Below are 23,487 nucleotides of genomic sequence, written 5' to 3' on the forward strand. Positions count from 1 at the left end.
GGCCCTTATTTACTTCTATACATCAAAGGGTACGCTTTGGAAAACCTGTATATGTTTAAAAGTAGCCAGACAAGCTTTTATAAAAAAAAAAGGTTTTCCCCTTCAAAATTTGCCTCTCACTACTTAATTTAAAACGAATTTGCAATCAAGAAATTATTTAAAGGAATTATGCTAATCTGCCTGTTTAATAAGCTAATAAGAGGCATTTTCATATGGCCTCATCAGTGTGAAACGTATAATTGTAATAATATTATCGCCCTTCAGCTCGATATGTCCCACCTAATTGAACGGTGCCGACCAATATAAGAATTTAAGAAGAAGAAGAAAGGCAGCGTGTATTTGGGTCCCTGATTCTGATTCTTTAAGGAAACGGGGCTATTTTCTTGTATGTAGTAATAATAGTTGTGTATAATTAATTTGTAATGAGAGTGAATGTATTTATTAGTGTGAATGTGTGATGTCAGGCGGAATATCGAGTACACCACCGAATCTCAATTAAGTTAGTTGTATAGTATGCGTACAGGTAGTGTTCAGAGTGGATGTATTTATTAGCGCGAATGTGTTCTGTGCGAGAGTCTATGGCGGAATATCCACTTCACTATCGATCTCAATTAGGCTGGTTGTATAGTACATGTAAAGGAATGGTATGTAAATAGGAGTAAATGTAATTAAGAATGATCGTGAGTACGAATGAGTTGGATTCTGAATTGACCCAGCTGTTGACAGCACCCCTCCCACCTTTTGAGTACAACTTCGGTGGCCGGACGGATAAGACTGAGGTCTGCCCCCGGACTGCCAAAACCCGGGGTGAGTGATTCTCGAGACTGCCGGCAATTTAGTCTAAATGGCAAAAGATTGCCGGGGGATTACGAGAAGCCAATAGACTTAAGTCGGCCAATACAAATCCAAATCTAAATTATCGCCCTCAGAAGCTGTTAGTTTATAAAATTTGTTAGGAAATGTTCAACAATTTGTAGTGCAGGTATAAGTAATTGCGTTTTATTGAAACTGTTGTTAACGAGCACATCAATTGAACGTGACTTGAAATTGACTTCATCTCAACCAGCCAAACTTAGGCCCCGTCAGGCACGTCAACATAACACGACATTGCGGAACCTTGGAATTAGTGAATCTTTTAAGAAAAGAAAATTCGCGAACGTATAAGAAAAGTTTCAGCTTGACATAGTTAACTATTTTATTTAAAAATCAAGGAAACTCAGTAAGTTGTTATTGTTAAGTAGTATTTAATATAAAAAGATTTATCAATTAAAATTAGTTTATGCACGTTCTGATTTTGTTAAGTTTATTTTCTGATTCTTATTTTAATTATTACAATATATAAGACAAGTCAAAAATGAATTTATTTGTTGTAAGTTGAATATATTATTTTGAGATAAAAATTTAATAGTAATGGAGAAGAAAATAATATAAAATGAAAAGGTACCTCTGCAGTTCGTCCACTTCTCCTTTGGTTTTTTTTGTGGATAGAACTCATTGTGAGATGGAGGAAACTGCGTTTGATCTTGTTATCTCAAGGATAGGCTCTGGGTCTATATGGACTCGCAGTTCCTCATCTAACACCCTGCACTCCCTAATTAAGCCAGGAACACACTTACCCGATGCTACGCCATGCGACGCTACCCGATGCTACCCGACGCAAACCCAAACTCCGATTTTCCATAAGGTTGCATTACCCCCGTGCACATCTACCCGATGCTATGCTACGCTAACCTACCCGACGCTCTGCGATCCCCACTGTCCAGATTTTCGTCGGGTCGCATCGAGTACAGTCGAAGACAAAAGAACCGGACACTCATATTTTTATTCAAACTACATGTATTATTGTCGTTATATTAATTACAACATACTTATTTTAATATAAACCAAATTAACTGTGATTAAAAATTAATTAGTTTTTATTTAAAAAATTAATTTTAATGGTTTGGTAGAAAATTAATCAAAACACCGGAATACGATTTTTTGATATAATGAATTTAACTAACAATTTATTGTACTCGCTTCGGCGGTACATATACTAAAATTGGAACAATTTATTACACGGTTTTGCTCATAAAATTTAATTAACAATTTATTTCATAGTTTTGCTCGTAAAATTACACCATTTTGTAATGTCGGGTAGCATCAGAACAGGACACTCATATTTTTTGTAGTTTATTTCAAACTAAGTACATGTAATTTTGTCGTTATATTAATTACAACATGTTATTTTAATGTAAACCAAATTAAACGAGATCAAAAATGCATAAGTTTTTATAAACATTGTTTAATTATGATGGTTAGGAGTAACTTTATTTAAAACAATTAAGTTTAACAAACAATTTATTAGATGGTTGTGCTCATAAAATTTAACTAACAATTTATTACAAGGTTTTGCTCAAAATAGTGCATTAAGAACAAAAGATGCGTTGCGATTGTGATAGTGATTATTGTGATAAACGCTGTGGACTGTACGCGACGTGTGCTTGCGTCGGATAGATGTGCACACCCCACCAAAACGAGGCAAGGCGTCGGGTAGCATCGGGTAGAGCGTCGCATGGCGTAGCATCGGGTAAGTGTGTTCCCGGCTTAAGTTTAACTTGAGATTGTGAGCTCTCAAATTGTTTTATACATTACAAAAATAAATAAAAAACATTAAATACAGATTAATGGTAGGGGTATACATCCAATTTATTCGACTATAGTCATTTTATTTAATTTTTAATTAATTATTATATAAATATGTTACTTATAAAAAATCTATAATCTTTAATTTAAAAGGGTTTGTACAAAAATTTACCATGAGAGGAAAAAGGATTTATATTAATTTTGATGAAATGAATGAACCTTAATGCTACATTACGTGCATTTTAATGCCTGGAAGTGTTTACTTTAGAAACAATAAATTTTATTAACTTTTGTTCTTGTAGTGCACTTGAAGTCCGTACTAGGTAGGTTTATAAAGAAGAAAAATGAATACGTTAAATATAATTGTATGACTTTCAACACTTTAAAATCAATATAGAGTTGTTTTGTGTTGTACCTATGGTTACAAAGTAATATTTTTTAGTGTAGAATTTTGAACAATAATTGTTGGGGAAATTGTAAATTTTGTGGTACCTCTCCAAACTATGATCCTCCCATATGATTTTGATTTATTACAAAATAAACGGATCTTAGTAAATCTGGCTGGAGAATATTTCTTTTTTGTCTGCCTCTCTCTTCTTTATTTATTTACACCTGCTACAATTATTGCGCTTTAGAAAATTTGATAACAACTTAGAGAGTAAAAGAAAACAAAATTAACACACAAAAAAACATGAACACAGAAAAATAGGAAGTACTCATTAGTACTAGTATATTCCTCCTATATTCAATTTTAGCGTTGATCACTTTCACTGTCAGTTAGGAGGTCACGAGACCAATGGTGCCTTCAGCCTCACGCGCTGAAAGGTTTCTGATATGAGAATTTGTGAGAATGGATAATTGTTTGCTAAACTTCTTTTAAGGGTTTTGCGCTACTAAAATGATATTGAGATTAGAATATTATTTATAGGTATTGGATATTAAGGTCTGTGAATTGTAACCTCAGACAGGAGAATTGACGATGGTTTGGAGGATTGATTGTAGGGATTGGATACGTTGGAAATAGGAACGTTTTGTTGAGCCCCCAAAGTTCGATGTCTCAAAACAGTTATATGAATGAGTCGTTTATTTTGTAGTCAGTTTTGATCGTTCGTCCAGCAATATTTTAAAATGGTTTATCTCTTGTATTTTGCGTCACATAAGTCATGTATGTCTTTCATCAATGTATAGCTTAAGGTAGCTACAATATTTTTATGCATTGGTTGAAATGAAATAGTTAGTGTCACGAGCGGGATTCGAACCCACGAACTTCGGCTCAATTTACCGCTGCTCTAACTTGAGCTATCGTGACTTCGATCCACTCGGACACCAACTCTCCATCTCAACCTACAACCTAGTCACGATAGCTCAAGTGGTTAAAGCAACGGCGTATTGAGCCGAAGGTCGTGGGTTCGAATCCCGCTCATGACACTAACTTTTTCATTTCAACCAATGCATAAAAAGATTTGTGTGGTGATTAGTGACCGTTAATCGATATTTATTTAGAAATCGTGAGATGCGGTCTGGTGTGATGTAGGTTTCAGAAAAACATTTTCTTTATCGTNTATATATATAATACATTTCGATTGATCGATTATCGTTTATACTGTGTATTTCATTGAACCAATGTTGCTAGGAACGCTGTAAAATTTGATAAAAAGATTTTTTTTTGTTTATTTTTGTGTACGAATTACGTGGACGCTTTGCACCACCGGAATTGGTAGGCGGCTGTAAATTGTAGGTGGAGCTGTTCGCTGGAAATATACTGGCCTATAATAGGCATAAATTTATATCCCCGGGTAGAGATACAAAACCGGGATGACATTTGTTGGAGTGATCAGGATTGGTGGGAAAAGTAGCGAAGCCACCTCGCCTCACGCGCTTGTCAATAATAAACCAATATTTGATGAATACCATTATAAATGGAATCAGCCGTTTTACAATACGTCCCCCGGTTCCATTGAATACGTCGACATAAATGTTAATTTCACGGGGCGTGTTTTCTAATGAGCTTATGATTTATTTCATCTCGGAGAAAAATGCTTGTTTTTGTGAGGGAATCTCACATTAACATAACAGTCGACAACCAAGTATATTGCACGTCAAAAAAATAAATAACTATGTTAAACTAGAAGTATTAATTTATTTGGACGTTGAAACGTGTCCAAATGTTTCATCCAAGCTTTAGACAGATAAAAATTGTAGAAACAACGAAGTGAGGACAATATTTTTAAAAACTTTTTACGGGAAACCAAATTACTTTTCGGTTTTATGTCTGAGGCGAGCCGTTATGAAATTTACATCATTGAATTGAAATCATATTGATAATGAGTCCTTCGACCATTTTATTTATGTAGATGCAATGTAGTCCTGTGTTGATATTGTACAAGGATAAGGGTTGATATTGTTCACAGTGGACGTTAATAAATTATATAATATCGTTGTATCAACATTCGTTAATTAAGTTTGCTTTCAACAGACAAACAGTATTTCAAATATTACACCGAAGGTCCAAACACGAGGCCTGTTTTAACTAAAACTCCAAACAGGTCGGTGTTATTTTCAAGCTGACGGTTCTACGTTTATTTTTGTATAGAAACTTCGTTTTTAAGGATATAATAATAACCTAATTATTTTATTGTGTTTTTTTGTATTAACTGAATACATTTTTAACACATCAACGTTTTTTTGAATAATAGAGTATAAAAAACGAAAATACACAGTAAAATTGATATAATTGATTGATAAACGATATGAGGCCAACCACCTCTTATTAGTTTTTAATTATTCCATATTTGTTTAGTGGTCATAATTGACCAAATTAATTATTCTTTTTATCTAAGGTTTTTCATTTCAATCAAAAACCTCTGTTTTAATGTTTAATTATAATTCACTAATTTCGTGGTCCGCTTGACCAATTAATACATTACAATTAATTAAGGTTTTTAGTTGAGATGAAAAAAGTTAATGGCACGAGCGGGATTCGAACCCACGATCTTCGGCTAGACACGCCGCTGCTCTACCACTTGATCCATTGAAAAATGGCAAAAAGGAGGGAAAACATAAGGTGGGGTTGAGATAGGAAGTTGATGTCCGAGTGGATCGAGGTCACGATAGCTCAAGTGGTAGAGGAGCGGCGTATCTAGCCGAAGATCGTGGGTTCGAATCCCGCTCGTGCCATTAACTTTTTTTCACCTCAACTAAAAACCTTAATTAATTGTAATTTAATTATAATTTTAAAGGCTGATAATTAATTGCATTTGACCTAACAAATACATACAACATTAAATTCATTCCAAGACCAAAAATATGTACTATTTATTTTGCGAATCTAATTGACTTTAAAATTTATTTAACGAAAACTTAAAATCGTTTATTATGAGGAAAATAAAAAATAACACCTTTCAATTCTTTTGTTTATACAAGATATTTTATATTGGAATCGGGTTTTTCTAGTATATTATTATATTTGTTATTTAATATGTTTAGGTTCAATTATTTTGAAAAAAGACACATGATACCAATGAACGACAGCGTATAGACGCTGGTTTGCATGTAATAATAATCTAATTATTTTGTTTGTTTATTGTATTACATGAAAGTATTTTTAACACATCAACGGTTTTTTGTATCGAATGTACAAAACGAATTACACATTAAAAACGATATAATTGACGACATGAGGCCAACAATCTTTCATCAGTTTTTAATTATTCAGTATTTGTTTAGTGGTCATAATTCACCGCAGAAATTATTCCTATGAATTATTCTTTTCATTTAAGGTTTCTCATCTGAACCAAAACCTCAGTTTCAGTATTGAATTATAATTTTGAATGCTGATAAATAATTACATTTGACCTAATAAATACATACAACATTAAATTCATTCAGACTCAAAAAAAAATTTACTATTTATTTTGTGAATTTAATTGGCTTTAAAATTTATTTAACAAAAACAAAATAATTTATTATGAGGGAAAAACACCATTCAATTCTTATGTTTATTCAAGATTTTTTATATTGGAATCGTGTTTTTCTACTATATTATTTTATTTGTTATATAATATATTTACATTTGATTATTTTGAAAAAGGCACGTGACGCCAATGAACGACAATACGTATGTACTACATCGATAAGATAATAACCTGTGGTCGAATTGTTGGGCATTCGAAGGATTGGACTATTAGCATAATTTGGTATGGTAAGCATTGTTGATTCAAACGTGGTCTGTAAACCCCGGGCCTATAAACGGGTTAATGGATATGTAAACATAGATTTATGATAAGCACTGTCCAATATTTTCCACACTATTTTGTTGATTTTTTTCCAGGAACTCAGGTTCATTCGGAACGTAAAAGTATAAAGTATATGAAAAAGTAAAAAAAGTACATAAAAAATATTTGAAATAAAATTGTGTTGGAGATAGTACAACGTAAATTTCAAGGAAAAACATTTCACTTCGACAAGAAAAACACGGAGCGCATAAAACGCCGCCCTCACTGTATGAACTCTCATGCCACGCTATCGATTTGAAATTCAGTTTTTGCTCTAAAGGTTTATACATTTCTATTTATTTATTTTTACAATTTATTTCACCCTAATCACAATTGATTTTTTTGAAAAGTAAAGGTTAAATATTTGACTTTTCTTCTTCTTCTTTTTATCCAATCCCGACAGGAGCCAGCCCGCAGTGGAGAGGAAAGGAATCCTCGAAGCTTCATTTAAACTTTACTTTTATGTTATGACCTCCAAGGGGATATGGATAAAAACATCGAAATTAATATGGAAAAGTCCACATTCCCCAGTTCCCAGGGGCTACTGGATTCCCCCCTGTCCCACCCAAACCAACCCTCGTCAGGGCAAGGTGACCCGCAGCAAGCAGCTGGGGCGTCCTTGACTTTCAGCCACTATCTCTCAGAAATCATAATTATTTAAATACCATACCCGACGTATCGAATGTGTTAATGCATTCGTAAATTTTTTTAAAAACCAGAACGTAATGATTACAATACAAGGTACATGGTATAAATAATTTAAAAGAACAACTTGAACTTAATTATTCAAAAATCGTGAGATGCGGTCTGGTGTGATGTAGGTTTCAGAAAAACATTTTCTTTATCGTGCCAACGTTTCGATCTTTATTGAGATCATCTTTAGGGCCTGGGATTTACAAGCATTGTTTACATTTAACAAATACATTTTGGATGAGGAAAAGTGAATTTATAATGCAAAATATATTTTTTATATTTAATCAAAGTATTTCTACTCACACAAACCTACATCACACCAGACCGCATCTCACGATTTTTGAATAATTATCGATTAACGGTCACTAATCATCACACAAACAACTTGAACTTTCAACTTTGGTTAATAAATTATTAGAAAGTAAATTTTCGGAGCCTGAAACCTAAAGAAGGCAGATAATCAAGTTTAAACTTTATCGGTTTCGGTAAAAGATAATGGGTTGAAAACATTTTAATTTTAATTTAAATTTTGAAGATATATTTCTTTCGAGTTAAACAGAAATGTCTTTTGCATTAATAAGGTATAAAATGAACGTAATTATGCATTTCCTTAGAAATTTTTTTATTATTTTTTAAATTCGTCTTGGCACGATTTGTTATAAAGAAAATTTTAATGAAACTTGAATTGTAATTTTTTCATATATTTGGATATACCGCGGTAGCCGAGTGGTTAGCATGAGAGACTCTCACGCCGCGGTCGTGGGTTCGATTCCCACCGTTGCCCCTGGCCCTTTTTTCTCAATAACCCCCCAAATTTGAACACACATATACGAATTTGTCACATGGCTAATATGCATAGTTCATAACGCAAAAAAAAAAAAAAAAAAAAAAAAAAATTCTAAAGTTGACATAATAATATGTATATGCACAATAATAATCACTCATTACCTTTAATTGAACCAATTTGATTTGTGCGATATTGTTTTGCGTTAGTCACGGAATATTAAACAATTTGATAAATTGAAATTTTCGACAGAAGAAAAATGGAAAGGATACGTGAATTTTTCTTCCGCTGTTGTGACTTTTAGCCTATAAACCTGCCTCAATTATAAACCGAAAATTTTGGTTCAACGCGTCCGTTTTCCAATCTTTTCGCCTTCATAAACTGCGCTCAAGGCAAGAACCGAACAAAAGTTAAACAGCTTAGCCCAACTAAGTTCGCGGGGCTGCAAATTAGCAGGCATTTTGATTTGCTGCCTCCGCCGCTCGCCGCGCCGAGCCTCGCCTCGCCCCGAATGTTTAATCAGGGAAATGGTAAGGAAATGTCCGGGCAGATATCCACGTCACGTGGGTGGAAAACTATTTCTCGGTCTATCGAAATGGGTCTGTCGGCCGTTAAAGTGATTTGTGCGAGCCGCCGGGCCGCTTACCCGATTCTCCTCAGGAACTGTTGTCTCTATAGATTTAGAAAGAAACATTACAGCGACTGTTTATCTTAAAAACCGGTAATAATTAATGTAAAACCCCCCACAACGCGAACAGAAATCGTAAAACAAATATTTATTATGCCCTAAGAACGTTTAAACGACTGTAATACTTGTGAACACGTTAACATTTAAATCGTTTTACATTTATAATGACGTTAAATTGCAGTCCAATCATTTGTCCGTATGTTCTTTATATTTGATTTTAATTATTTTTTACACTCTAATGCTTCGAGAGATAATAATAAATCAGCAAAAGCTCTTTCTAGAGTTTTCAATGTTTAGACAAATATTAATAACAAAAAATTCCATCTTTTTCTTTCGAAACCCCTTATCGATCAAGTATATATTTTTAGCCAAAGACTAGACTTGATATATGAAAAGAAGAAGTCGTGAACAACGTACACAAAGGGTTTTTGGCCAAAGTATTTTTTGTGCTATCCCATAACCAGCGATCCCTTTTGTGACTTCTTCTGATCATTGATATTATGATGGATGGCTCAATCTCTGTTTCATTCGATTTACGGCTTTAGAATTTGCATAACAACTATTATTTGATCTATTGTCAATTCCAAACTAATTATTGTTTAATATCAGTTTCTGTTGTTTTACTTTACTGTTTATTTAGAGGTAGTGAGGTGCGGTATGGTGAGACGTAGGTTTTATAAAAACATTTTCTGATCATGCCAACGTTTCGACCTTTAATGAGATCATCTTCAGGGCCTGGGATTTATAAACATTGTTTTGAATTTTACTTTAAAAAAAACTACTTTGATGGAATCTAAAATGTTCTAGCATTGTATAATTTCATTTTTTTATCTAAAATTTTCTAGCATTGTATAAATTCATCCTTTTTTATCTAAAATTTTTCGGCATTGTAAAAATTCATTTTTTTATTTAAAATTTTCTAGCATTGCATAAATTCATCCTTTTTTAATCTAAAATTTTCTAGTATTGTATAAAAAAGGATGAATTTATACAATACTAGAAAATTTTATATAAAAAATGAAATTATACAATGCTAGAAAATTTTAGATTCCATCAAAGTAGTTTTTTCTTTCCACATCCTACATGTATTTGTACAATTCAAACAATGTTTATAAATCCCAGGCTAGGCCCTGAAGACGATCTCACTAAAGGTCGAAACGTAGGCATGATAAAGAAAATTATTCAGAAATCGTGAGATGCGGTCTGGTGTGATGTAGGTTTCAGAAAAACATTTTCTTTATCGTGCCAACGTTTCGATCTTTATTGAGATTATCTTCAGGGACCTTTTTTTCTGAAACCTACATGACACCAGACCGCATCTCACGATTTCTGAATAATTATCGATTAACGGTCACTAATCACCACACAAATAAAGAAAATGTTTTTCTACAGCCTACGTCACACAAGACCGCACCTCACGATCTCCAAATAATCATTAGCCAACTGTCACTAAACACCACACATTTTTACATACTGTATTTTGATACTAAAAAGTTTCTATATAGCAATATCGTGGGAAATACTGATAAAACAGTGCGAACAAAAATGTTCTTACTGCAAATCAAATCATGCACAAATCCACTCTCGAACTACCAAACCAAAGATGACTGAAATGATCGCCATTACGATCAGGGCCTAAACCGTTTCAATTCAACTGTAGCATCAGCCTATTACCATTATTAAGAGTTCGTAAAAAATAAATGGAAAGGCAAAACAAAAACGGAAATAATAATTTTGGGGTAGAGACCAAAATAGGATTTTAAACTTATCGCGATCCATTCTGATTGTGTCAACAGGTTAGTATTGTTTTTGTCTCCTGTTCAATTGTTTAGGCATCAATATTCTCTTTCACATATACCCAATTAGTAATGTCAAAGCATCTCGCCTCATAGTGAATGTCACTTTAATTGATTAGGCCTAGTGGACAGTACAACATCGTTCTCTAGTCGTGAATATAACGAAATGTCAAAGAGGAGTATCGAGTATCAAAAGCATTTTGAACATCAGCCTGGAAAGCTGTCCATCGGACAGTATGACGACTGATTTCTGTCATTCTGATCATCATATCAATCACCATTCTCATTCCTCTTGATTCAATAACGTTTACTTAATTGACTTTTCCGTATATATAATTTAGAATTTTAGACGTGCGTGATTGTTTTTCTTGTGAAAATCTGCATTTCTTCTGTATAGAAGGCGCAGATTTTGGATTTTTATGAAGTTTCTTTGATTACTGGAAACTATCTGTGGTCATTATAACAGTTGATAAAAGTTAAATAAATACTTGATCATTTTTATTTTACATGTCAAAAGCAACTCCATTGGTGTTATTTGATACTATCGAAAGGAAACAATATTATTCTCAAATAAATTTAAAATTTTGAAAAACGTACATTTAGCTAGGATGTTAGGGTCATCAAGGTTTTCCCATGTTATAATTAGTTTACTATCTCGATCTAAATATTAATGCTAGTTTCATTTGTGGTTGGGACCGTGAGGCGCTGGCCCGCAGCTTTGGGCTTAGATGTAGTAAGTGCTTTTCGACGGACCTAAAAAGCTCTTCACCGGGTTCTCCTTCACTAACTAAATAAGGGCAACTTTTACTTGAAGAACTTTTCACTTCGTTCTATACGTGAGGTAGGTACCGAAAACTCTACAAACACCCCTTCCCCTGCCTACAACTGTTGTGTTTATTTCTTGTATTTTTGTTTTCAGGAAATCTGTAGTGTTAGCTTTATCGGAAGGGGGTTGAATTGAATTTTTCTATCGCTGGAAAAATCCAATTATTAACAATAATCTTTTTATATATGTCTTGTTTGTTTACTGCACTTTATTTTGACTCGTATCAGTTTAAGATGCAGAATTGGTGAACGTAATCAAACTTGCAAGAAAAAGAATTTCAATATTTCAATTTACATAACAAAAGAATGGCCCTTATTGAAAGCACAGGGGACTTTGCCCACATATACAGTACTGGTATTATTTATACAATATCGCTACTAAATTAATTATTAATTTATTTTTATTATATTTCAAATGCGATTCTTCTCACACGTATAGTGTACCTTGTTAATTTTCATTAAACGAACCTGTTTTGTAAGATTAAGTGAGTAACTGATATAATTTCGACTAACGAGAACTGAGTGAACCAAGTTTGAAACTAAATTTTAACTAATGAAATAATCACTCCGAGTTTCACCGGTTTATGAACTTTGATCATTACTGACTATTTCTGGGCTCGCGTAATCTCGCTGTTTCCTCTCTATAGCTGATTAAAATGTCAACATTGAAGTGCCGTGAAGCCGGGTAGAAAGATAAACCTACTGTATTACAGAATACATCGGATCACTAGGGCATGTTAAGTGAGATTTTGGTGGTTGTTTGGAAAAATTTTAAAAATAATTTCGTTTGCCTTACAACTGCAACTGGTAGAAGTTTGTTCTTGGATGGTTTTTGATTCAAGATGATACAGTTAGATAAAACATGTAAGTTTTGACGTTTGTCAATTTTTCAATATGAGCAAATGTTTGAAATTCTGTTTTTGTTATTATCTGCTGGAAATTTCAGTTATGTTGGGTATACCTGGGTTTTGTTGTCACTGGTTAAGCTATTTCTTAACACCCATTGCCCACGTATTTTTCTCTTTTTTTTTATAAATTAACTTTTCTGTGTTCATTTCCGCTTGTCCTCGCTTTGTTTGTCCAATGTGTCAGAATAAAAAACTAGAAGCGTTTACCTTTCTAAAAAAAATATTAAATCAATAAACGTTTGCGCCTGTTCAGTCTGTCTAACCTTGAATGGGATTTTCTCAGAAAGGAAAACTTTGGGTAGAAGAGTCGTCAGAGTTCGAAAAATGTCTCTATTAAAGGCGAAGAGTGGAGACGCAAAATTGGCAAAGTTAAATTAGGAGCAATATAATTCACGGGTGTTTGCTGGTGGGGCGTTCTGCCGGGGGAGTGGATCGGGGTGAATTCTCTTTTTTTCTTCGCTCACATCGCCGACGCCAGCCCTCTCGGCAAATCGGAAAACGGAGTCGAATAATAAAACGGACGAGTCTTTCAGCAACAGATAAGAAGCAGATAGAGAAAAAGATATCGGGGTTGGGAAACGAGTCTAAAACCAAGAGGGTAAATTAATAACTCATCTCGGGCTAATTGAAGTTTTCACTAATAACCCGACCATTTCGCGCTGGGCAACAGAGTCGGAAGTTTATGAAGCTCGTTACAGCGGTCCCAGGTGGCACGGAGTTTCTCCTCGACTTTTAACAAACAGGTCGAACTGCTGATTTGAGCAAACTCCATGAATGACTTCTCAAAACTGTATGACTTGTTGTGAAGTGAAAAAAGTCAAAACCGTCCCGGAGGAGTGAGAATTTATCAACTTTCCCGTGAAAAGCTGATTTTACAGCCTCCTTCAACGTAAAAGTTACCAAATTAAATCACCCACACCTTTTTCAAATAATTTTTTACTTGAAACAAGGATAAAAAGTAAACACGCTTTCAAACATGGTACACAAAATCTTTTTTTTTTTTTTTGTATACTTTTAATTTCCGGTTTATACGTACGTTTTAAAACATAACTCGTTTTACGACAGACCATGTGAATTATCTACAACTAAAAAATTATTTCTTGAAAATGATAGAATAATTTTGGATTTCAAATCGAGGTTATCTTAATATTTTACCTAACCTTGAACATTTTAGCGTCTTACTTTAACGTCTAGATAAATAACTAAAGCTTGAAAGTTCTTGTTAATCATCTATATTAGCTATTGTTAATAGAGCATTGCTTTTTGGAGACAGTAGTAAATTTTTAATTTGTGCTCGGAAAAATAGAAAACAAACACTCACAGATAGTCTAGTTAATTTTCACTCGCGAGAAGTGAACGTTAAAAATCGTCTTCATTAAAACTGGGACTTCTAAAAATCCTACTTTCTCTTGTTTGTCTTTCCACAAATTTTCACTTCGTACAACTTTAATACAAATTGAAAAAATTAATAAATTTTTAGAATAGAAAAAAATTTAGAATATAAATATCTATATATTTTTTTCTTTTTTTATTATATAAAATATTTTCTTTTTTTCCATATAATCTATAAATAAAATAATTAATAAAAATTAATTAGCGAATGAAAGATGGAAGTTTCTTTGGTATACAAGATATTTATAATCAATTCATGATAGCATTATTGCACAAATGTGATTTTTGAAAACTCTATAATGCAATGGGAAAAAATTACTTGGGAGACCATTCTACTTGTTTAATTTTGTTTAACCTATACATTTTACATTGGACATTTCTGTATGGCAACAATTTTAATGTAAAGTTGTTATTTTTTGTTTTCAGCGAGCGGGCAACAACAGTACTTCAGGATACAACCTAAGGACGTCAAAGTTCACGAAGGCGGAGAAGTCACGCTTCAGTGCGAGGTGGCTCATCTCGCTGGTAGAGTACAGTGGACGAAAGATGGATACGCCCTAGGTAACAATAAACAAAATAAAAATATTTAGTCATAAATTTAAAATATACATACTTTAAAATAATAATTGTAATCTAGTAAATTTTAATAATGAAATTTCACAAATCATAACATCTCAGCGATGATCATATTTATCAAATTGGACGCGAATAATAATTAACATTCGTACAAAAACGTTAAGTACAAACTGTAACCGTATGTTTTCGGACACGGCGGATTTTGAGCCCCTCCCTCATCTTTTTTACTTGACTGTTACACTAATCAACCAGATTAATTTTAGCCGCAGGTGAATCTGGGGAGAGTAATATCGCTTTGCACAGCCATTTGGCCACCGTGGCTTTTCCCCATGTTCCTACCTGCAAATTGATGTTAGTAATTATGTAGTTTCCAGTTTAATCTTGAATCGAGTGATCCCGAGGGCAAGAAAGTTAATCTGTTTTCATGAAATATGAATTGCTCCCGATATAGGTTTTAAATGAGGTTAATTAAATCAGAAATGCCTATTTCTAATATGAAGATACATTTTTTTTATAATAGTGTAAATATAAGAGAACTTTCAGCAACAATTCGTAGCGGGTGATCAATAGTTGCATTTCACAATTAAAATAATACTTTATTGATATTTTTTCTTTCGCGCATCATTGGTTCTGACTCTCTTATATTCGACTCCTATTTTCTTAACTTGGTAACATCTCGAATTACTAACAAAAGAATAAGAAAACATAAAGATTTCAAGCATCTCACATCCCCCGGAAACACCGCTAGTGATGGGAGTCCTGCCCCCTGGATGAACACTCGGACAGTACTTGTCACCCCTCGAAATCACGCAGCGATAGATAGCCGGAAGTGCACGGATTCATTGTATCGATAACTTTTCACCACCTATATAAAAAAAGAAAAAAATAAGTCTGGTGACATACATTCCCCCAGAGTACTCGATATTCCTCAGGGCAGGCTTGTATCTTCCGTTCTCGCTAATAAATTACTTTCACTAACCAGAAAACGCACTCCCACCCCAGAGTATTTTATATTCCTAGGGATAAAAACACTTAATTTATTAATCTAAAAACTCTTACAGATCTGAGGTACGTAACAACGATCCGCGCCCTCTGCCGTGCCGTATTGCCACGCACAGGCCAGCAGGAACTCTGTAGCTCATCCTGCATGCTTCTAGTTTATTACATTTGCGTTTCGATATATAATGGGCACCGACGCGGTCTCTTTTCCGCGAGGAAGTGCCCACGCGAATGCCTAGTTATGACCTTTGCGGAACTTGTTAAACATACCCCTTTCCCTTTTCGATCTCGATCAACACGTATTGAAAGTAAAAAAAAAATCTTTCTTTTTCATGGTACCAAACTCCATTATTAGGTTGAAAATATTTCAAACTACCAGCATTACTTCTTTTATGATAAAAACGTTCATAGCATAAAAATATATAATATAAAAATAACAAATTCATTATTAAAACCAAATAATATGTTCAAAACGCATAAATATATAAATACATAAAAATAAACATAATGTATTGGGTAATTTTTTAATATTAAATTTTATCAAATTATGGACATCGGTACATACTAAAAAATTCATTTCATTATCTTTCGCGGACAAAAACATTTCTGGAATATGAGCTCGTTAACGGTTGTGTTCATTCTCATGTGGATATGGCGGTAACATTTCAAATCCGCCGTCCAAAAACATATACATAATTCAATGTTTCTCCGTGAAGCGGAGGAATTATGCGGAAACGAAGCACGTTCGGTTTCGCTCTCCTGGAAGGAAGAAAATGAAAGCACGACAAGAAAAAAAGCGCATTTTCTCCATAGCAAGGCGCTTGAATAGATTACAATCACACAAGGCGGATAGGTCGTGCGGGTTTAACATAGCTAAGCACCGTATTAGTGATTACTCCGAATGTTTTATGTAAGCCACGGAACTTCATCAATAGGAAAACTCGACCCAAGTATTATTTTTCATGCTTTGTGAGTACATATTATTTCCTTGTTTGTTGTTGGAACTTATCGCTGCTTGTTCCATTTTTAAATTTTTGTTTGTTTTAATTTTCTCTTGCGCGGGTGGGTTCACTGGTTGAGTCAATTAAATTGAGCACTTAAAGAGATCCGATTTATTTGAGGCCCTTCAAAAAGACTTAAAAAATCGACGACTCCTCTCAACCCTTTTTCTTTCCACCCTCTTGTGTAAATATTTATATTCCAAGAGTTCTTCAGAATAAAAAAAAGGTACGGAAAAGGGTTGAACTTTTGGTTTAAGAATGGAGAAAGAAAGACAGATAAAGTAGAAGTGAATAGTAAAATTGGTTTTTCGTCTAGTAATTTACTCGAAAGGTTCAGCTCAGTTTTCGTTCAAATCCACTTTAACGATATAGCTCTCTCAATTATTTTGATGAATTATATTCTTTAGAAACTGCTATAAGTTTAATTAAGTTATTAGTCTTAAATTGATTATAATTGTGAAAATTGAGGTCGAAGATTGCTCAATTTGTCGTGAAGAATTTCACAGTCGCTAAAGGAATTATCTCGAGGCACGGGGCATCATCTATCAAAAGCGGCACGGACGGTTGATTTGTAAAGTGCTACCAATCATAGAACCTCTAAGGCTTTATTTATCAAGATTATAAGACAAGGTGAAGATGAACTAATTTTTGTTTTAAGGCCTTATTTTCCCGGGGGATTTTGGTATTAATATTTTTTCTTATTAATATTTATACAATAAGGCCCCACTCCTGTGCGTGCAATTGAAACGAAATATTTAATTTAACCTATATTTTCCTCTTTTTTCCAACTGCTCTTCTTTATTTTGTTTTCAAAAGCATTTCATTTCGTTTTATTATATGGAAGTGAAGCCTGTCAAAATGCAAAAATCCGAGTGAAGATCACTTTCAAACAGATCATTTAATTCCACTCCACTCTGAAATTCCATTCGGACAGATTCCTAACATCAAATCCGTTTTCCACGTCGACGAATCATGGGGAAAGGCCATTGTGTAAAATACAATGTTCTATTAGAAGAATGAATTGCCGAAGACAAGGGACATCTACGATATGATGCGTGGACAATGTTAAATATTTTCTATTGACTAGTTTAGATCCTTTGTGTGTTGATGATTCCTATAACAAAAATTGCATTGCTTGGAAACGGCAAATGGTCATATTCGCTTACACTTTAAAGCCGGGAACACACCCGATGCGACGCTACCCGACGCCTTGCTGCCACGTTTTGTTAGGGTGTGCACATCTATACGATGAACCTTGTTACACATTGTTAGTTAAATTTTATTAGCACAACCTTGTAATAAATTGTTTGTTAAACTTAATTGTCTTAAATAAAGTTATTCCGGTGTTTTGATAAATTTTCTGCCTAACCATCATAATCAAATAATTTTTTAAAAACTTATGAATTTTTGATCTCGTTTAATTTGGTTTACATTAAAATAGAAATGTTATAATTAATATAACGTCAAAATTACATATACTTAGTTTGAAATTTATTTAAAAAATATGAGTGTCCTGTTGTGATGCTACTCTACAAAAATGGTGTAATTTTATGAGCAAAACCATGAAATAAATTGTTTGTTAAATTTAATTGTCTTAAATGAAGTTATTCCGGTGTTTTGATCAATTTTCTGCCTAACTATCATAATTAAATAATTTTTACAAAAACTTATGAATTTTTGATCTCGTTTAATTTGGTTTACATTAAAATAGAAATGTTATAATTAATATAACGACAAAATTACATATACTTAGTTTGAAATAAACAAAAAAATATGAGTGTCCTGTTGTGACGCTACTCTACAAAAATGGTGTAATTTTATGAGCAAAATCATAAAATAAATTGTTAGTTAAATTCATTCTATTAATAAACGGTATGGATTCCGGTGTTTTGATAAATTTTCGTCCTAACCATACTAATTAAATAATTTTTATAAAAACTTAGGAATTTTTCATCTTGGTTAATTTGGTTTACATTAATATAGGAATGATATAATTAATATAACGACAAAATTACATATACTTAGTTTGAAATAAGCTACAAAAAATAGGAGTGAAAGTAAATGTAATTAAATGAAAGAAAATGGTGTAATTTTATGAGCAAAACCATGAAATAAATTGTTAGTTAAATACATTATATGAAAAAATGGTTTCCAGGTATTTTGATCAATTTTTTACCAAGCCAGTAATTTTTTTAAAATAAAAACTAATGAATTTTTGATCTCGGTTAATTTGGTTTATATTAAAATAAGTATTTTGTAATTAATATAACTGCAATAATACATGTAGTTTGAAATAAAAATATAAGTGTTCGGTTTTTGTCTTCGACTGTACTCGATGCTAGTCGACGAAAATCTGGACAGTGGGGATTGCGTAGCGTAGAGTAGGGTAGCGTTGCATAGCATCGGGCAGATGTGCACTGGGGTAATACAACCTTACGGAAAAATGGACTTTGGATTTGTGTCAGTTAGCATCGTCGCATGGCGTTGCATATCATCAAATATGCTAGAGGTAAGCCGTAACAACGGAAATACTGTATGTAATACTACATGAATTTTTGTATCAAATATTTAAAGGATTAGGACAATTGAAAATACTTTTTAATTAAATATTTAGAAGGTTTAGTAGGATATGATTTCAACCAACCTAAGGCTAGAAATTAACAACAAAAATTAATTAATTATAAGATGCTGTTTGCCATCCTGGAGAAACGGTAGCCTTTTTGGAATGGCTGATGAAGGTTGAAGTGCTGCGATTGCTCTTATGAAACCTTTGCATTTCATATGCTCAATTGGGATAAGGTATAGCGAGCATTGCGCAGAAGTAAAGCATGTCAGAAGTCTGATTTCCGTCAATGATACTGTTGAAACCGTAGGCCGTAACATCCGCCCATACCATTCCATCACCTCCGAATTTTGATGAACTGAATTTCTTTTATGCTACGGCCGTCTTATGGAAAGAGATGTAGTCCTTATTGTCTGAACTGATGATGTGTTCAAGTTGACGTTTTGAAGCTGTTTTCGTGTAATATAAGCATTTATAAATGCTCGCGTGTCGCACAGTGAACGATATTTCTATCATCCCCTGGCGTGATGACTTTGAAATCCATTACTTGGGCTTCTAGATGCATTCCTCTTTTAGCCGGACGTGCTGTGGCACGAGAGATTTGTGTCATAGAGGCGACATTAACGAAAATAACTCAATATATCTTCAAACTTAGTTCGTTTTCTTCATGGACATAATTAATACAAATAGTTTTTGTTACTGATATTTTAGATTTCGGTTTTAATTTTTACGACAAACCTAATAATACGTAAGCATTAATGTTAAAATAAAAGAGAGGCTTAAAGGAGGATAAATTACGGGATATGACCAACTTTTATCTATTCTAAACTAAAGGTTTTATCTACTTATAGAAATTTATATCATTATGGCCGTTTAATTGAATGTGCGTAGATGTACCTTTCATTTTTAAGTAATCGTGTTAATTAGCTACTATTTCCTACAATTATTTTATATCTTTTTTTAACTAGAATTTATTATTTTCACTGCGAACTGATTTACATTGTGGAAGAGTGCGAGTTGGAGATGATTGTTCTTTTTTGATTTGACTGTTTTATTTCTGATTTGTACCAATCGGTGTTTCTCCGACAATGCGCTAACGACGAAAACAGGCCGGTAAAAGCGAAAAAGCAAGATCGGTGAACCAAAAAATGAGTCCTAACTACCTCGTTATTAACCCCCCTCATACTGAAATCAATGGTTCAAATCGGTAGGAGAAAATCAATAGTAAATTATTTTCTCCTCATGGTCTAATACCATATGGCGGTGGCTCTCCAGATGCAATTAAGTCGGTTGGACAAACAAGGTACAGCAGGCTCGGCTAGGTGACTTCCGCCGATGACAGAGGCGATTCTACAGACAATTGATGTTTGTCAAGGGAATCCAATTCAGGCCGAAAAGTCCTTTGTACGATACATCAAAGTTGAAGGCTAACATTCGATTGATGGACCCGCCTTTCTCTCTGAATCGTTTGCTTTTTTTGTGTCTTCGCAGAAGCCGTGGCCTGCTGTTTAACGCGATAAATAAGCCAAAATTTAGCATATTTCAAATTATTCATACAAATTATCCTTTCAATGGAAGCCCTATGAACAACCACCAATTACCAACTGAAATTAACTATCATAATTAGATTATTTTACTGTTATTTCGTCATATATTTTACAATACTAAAAGAAAAGAACATTTCTCCGCAAGGGACTTTACATCATAAAAATGTAAATCGCCTTCATTTATGTGATACCGAAATATCCAGAATAAATTGCGTGTCAATCATATAAGGCTAACGGGAAAGTTTTTACAGTACACAGACGTCTTTTTATATTCAAAAATATTGCGGATTAGGGATGTTTCATAGAAAAATAACATAAAATCAAAACGGACACACCGAGTTTATCCAGTGATTTTTATTTATTTTTCATTCGGCTGCTGTATACGGTAGATGGTAAATTCGGCCAATCCTGTGGCCACCTGAGGATCAAGCCCTATTAGCGTTATTTAAAAACATGTAAATTTAGCCAATAAATATTAGGGTAGGGGCTTAAATCCGGCCAACCTTCGGTAAAGGTGGCTATGCAAATTGGGTCAACTAAACAAACAAAATTCAAATTTATAATTTATTTGTTGATCACTGATTGAACGTCGTTAACAACAAATTGGCCCAATAAAGAAAAAATACCAATTTATTTTGTTATCGTTCGAATAAATAATTAAATATAAATAGTGTTTTAATTTTTTTAATAAATGGTAACTTGTTAAAGCTGAATTCATTTTATCTTCACATTATGCAGTAAAAAACTTCTACGTTGCTTTACACCGTAGTTGAAGTTTACAGATACAAACCGTATTTTACTATAAATGTTGACATTATTAAGAATGTGTGGTGATTAGTGACCGTTAATGGTGCCATTCTTGCGTGTCGTGGGCACTCTCAACACGACACGCAAGAATGGCACAAATACACAGAAGACAAACACTTTGAGCTCTGAAGATGATATCAATAAAGATCGAAACGTTGGCATGATAAAGAAAATGTTTTTCTGAAACCTACATCACACCAGACCGCTTCTCACGATTTCTGAATAATTAATAATTATGAAGAATTTAAAAACAAATATCTAAATCAAAGATTTTCAATTACATAAAAATCTATTTCATTTCGTTCTAGCAAAAAAAAACAATACCTCTGTTAAATAAAAATGTTCTTATTATTAAAATTAAGTTAAGACGCAATTTATCGTGTTGAGCTAACATACTTAAAAGACAAACAGCACAGTACAACGTTGAATACCACGTAAAATAGATTTCAAAATATAAATTAATTGCATAGATTTACCAAAAGAAAAAATAACAGGAATGCAGAAGTTATAAAACCCAGTATTAACCTTGTAAAAAAGTTTGAAAAAGAAAAATTCATCGTAAAAATAAAACAAAACATGTAAAATAGAGACAACTAAATCATGTTGAATTTTTCTTTTTGCTTTTTTATTAGGTAAGATGGGGTTTTTACAACTTCTATATTGTAGTTCTTTTTTTTCTTTTGTATATGTTTTGTGTAGATATTTTGTCCAATTTTTCTGCTTTGGTTGTTCTCATTTTTTATTGTCTTTTCTACCTGTTTTGTTTCAGTTTTCTTTCTTTTTGTTCTTTTTTATAAAGTTAAAGTTGAAAAATAAATTTTGTACAGGATAAAATGTTGAAATGCTAGATTAACCCCGTTCTCCTCTTTTCGCACCGTCACCTCTTTTTTCCAATTTAGCATAAAATTTCTGCGTTTTGGTTCGATTTAATTAAAGAAAATGGTATCCCGATAGAAAACACATTATAAACAAAGAAGTTATTGTGAAAATTGGCCAAATACTACCGCGAATTTGTTAAACGCGGTGGCAAATTTAGATCTTTTTACACATTTGAAATTTAGCAGTTGTTGGGCGATTTCGAGCTTGTTTTTTTCTTCCATAAATGAATTGGAAAGTTCTAGTAGAGTGTCTTATTAAAGGAAATTTAATGCTGTTTTCAATTGTTTTTCTTAGTTGGATTTCCCCAAATATGAATGGGTTAGGAGCTACAGGTAGATTTATTACAAAAACCGTAGAGAGTTGGGGGAAAAAAAACAATATGAAATGTACAATGTAAATGTACCCGACATACTTACAAATGTTTTTTTTTTCAAAAGCACCGGCACCCCGAGAGTTGATGTTGCGAACCCTTGTAAAAAAAAACCTATTATCTGCGAAAGGTTTGCGTATCAGACCATGGTTCATAAGAACTTTTTTTGCCACTCTGGAGGTATGAACTCACCGCCAAAGTTGGTGGCATTAGTAGCCTGACATCGTACATAGTACGCAATAAGAAAAAATGCAGTCATGTTACGTGGGTAATTAATTGCTCGATATATTGGTCCAATTAATAAAGTTTTTATTTGAAGACATTTATTTGACAACTGTCCTGTCGTTTCTTCCTTTACCTCATTAAGGTATAATATTTATGCGGTCTCAACTTCACAAGCGACAACCTTGTTAACCTCCAAAATTTTGCATTTATTTAACTTTACGGTTGTAATTATACGCCGGCATAACATTAGAGTGAAGGATATCTTGCAATCTTTTATAATGCATTGAAATACAGAATTCAGTATTTCCACCCTAAGAAACTTGGGTTGTATTATTAATTTCGCTCTTTGTAGCTCTAAAATCCCATAAAAAGGGGAACGGGAAATGTTAAAGGGGATGTAAATTAATTGTGCAACAGGGGTAAGAGGAGGGAAAAGGTGATTGTGACCTCTGGGAAATGGTTAGGAACGCCCCCTAATGTTAACATAAATCCGGGACAGGACCCTTCTCGTATCGGACTGCGATTTGTATGTAAA

General features: G+C 33.3%; 1 protein-coding gene across 1 annotated transcript in view; it reads left to right on the top strand.

Moving 5' to 3' along the window:
- LOC106666988 (nephrin) overlaps positions 1-23,487 on the top strand; it is a 464,482-nt gene that overhangs the window by 373,098 nt on the left and 67,897 nt on the right. The window contains exon 2 of the mRNA XM_024228661.1: positions 14,412-14,546. The gene's annotated coding sequence lies outside the window, so the exon portion shown is untranslated. The remainder of the gene's footprint in view (positions 1-14,411; positions 14,547-23,487) is intronic.

This window comes from Cimex lectularius, unplaced genomic scaffold, assembly GCF_000648675.2.
Source record: "Cimex lectularius strain Harlan isolate CLEC.00 unplaced genomic scaffold, Clec_2.1 scaffold226, whole genome shotgun sequence".
In the NCBI taxonomy this organism is placed as follows: domain Eukaryota; kingdom Metazoa; phylum Arthropoda; class Insecta; order Hemiptera; family Cimicidae; genus Cimex; species Cimex lectularius.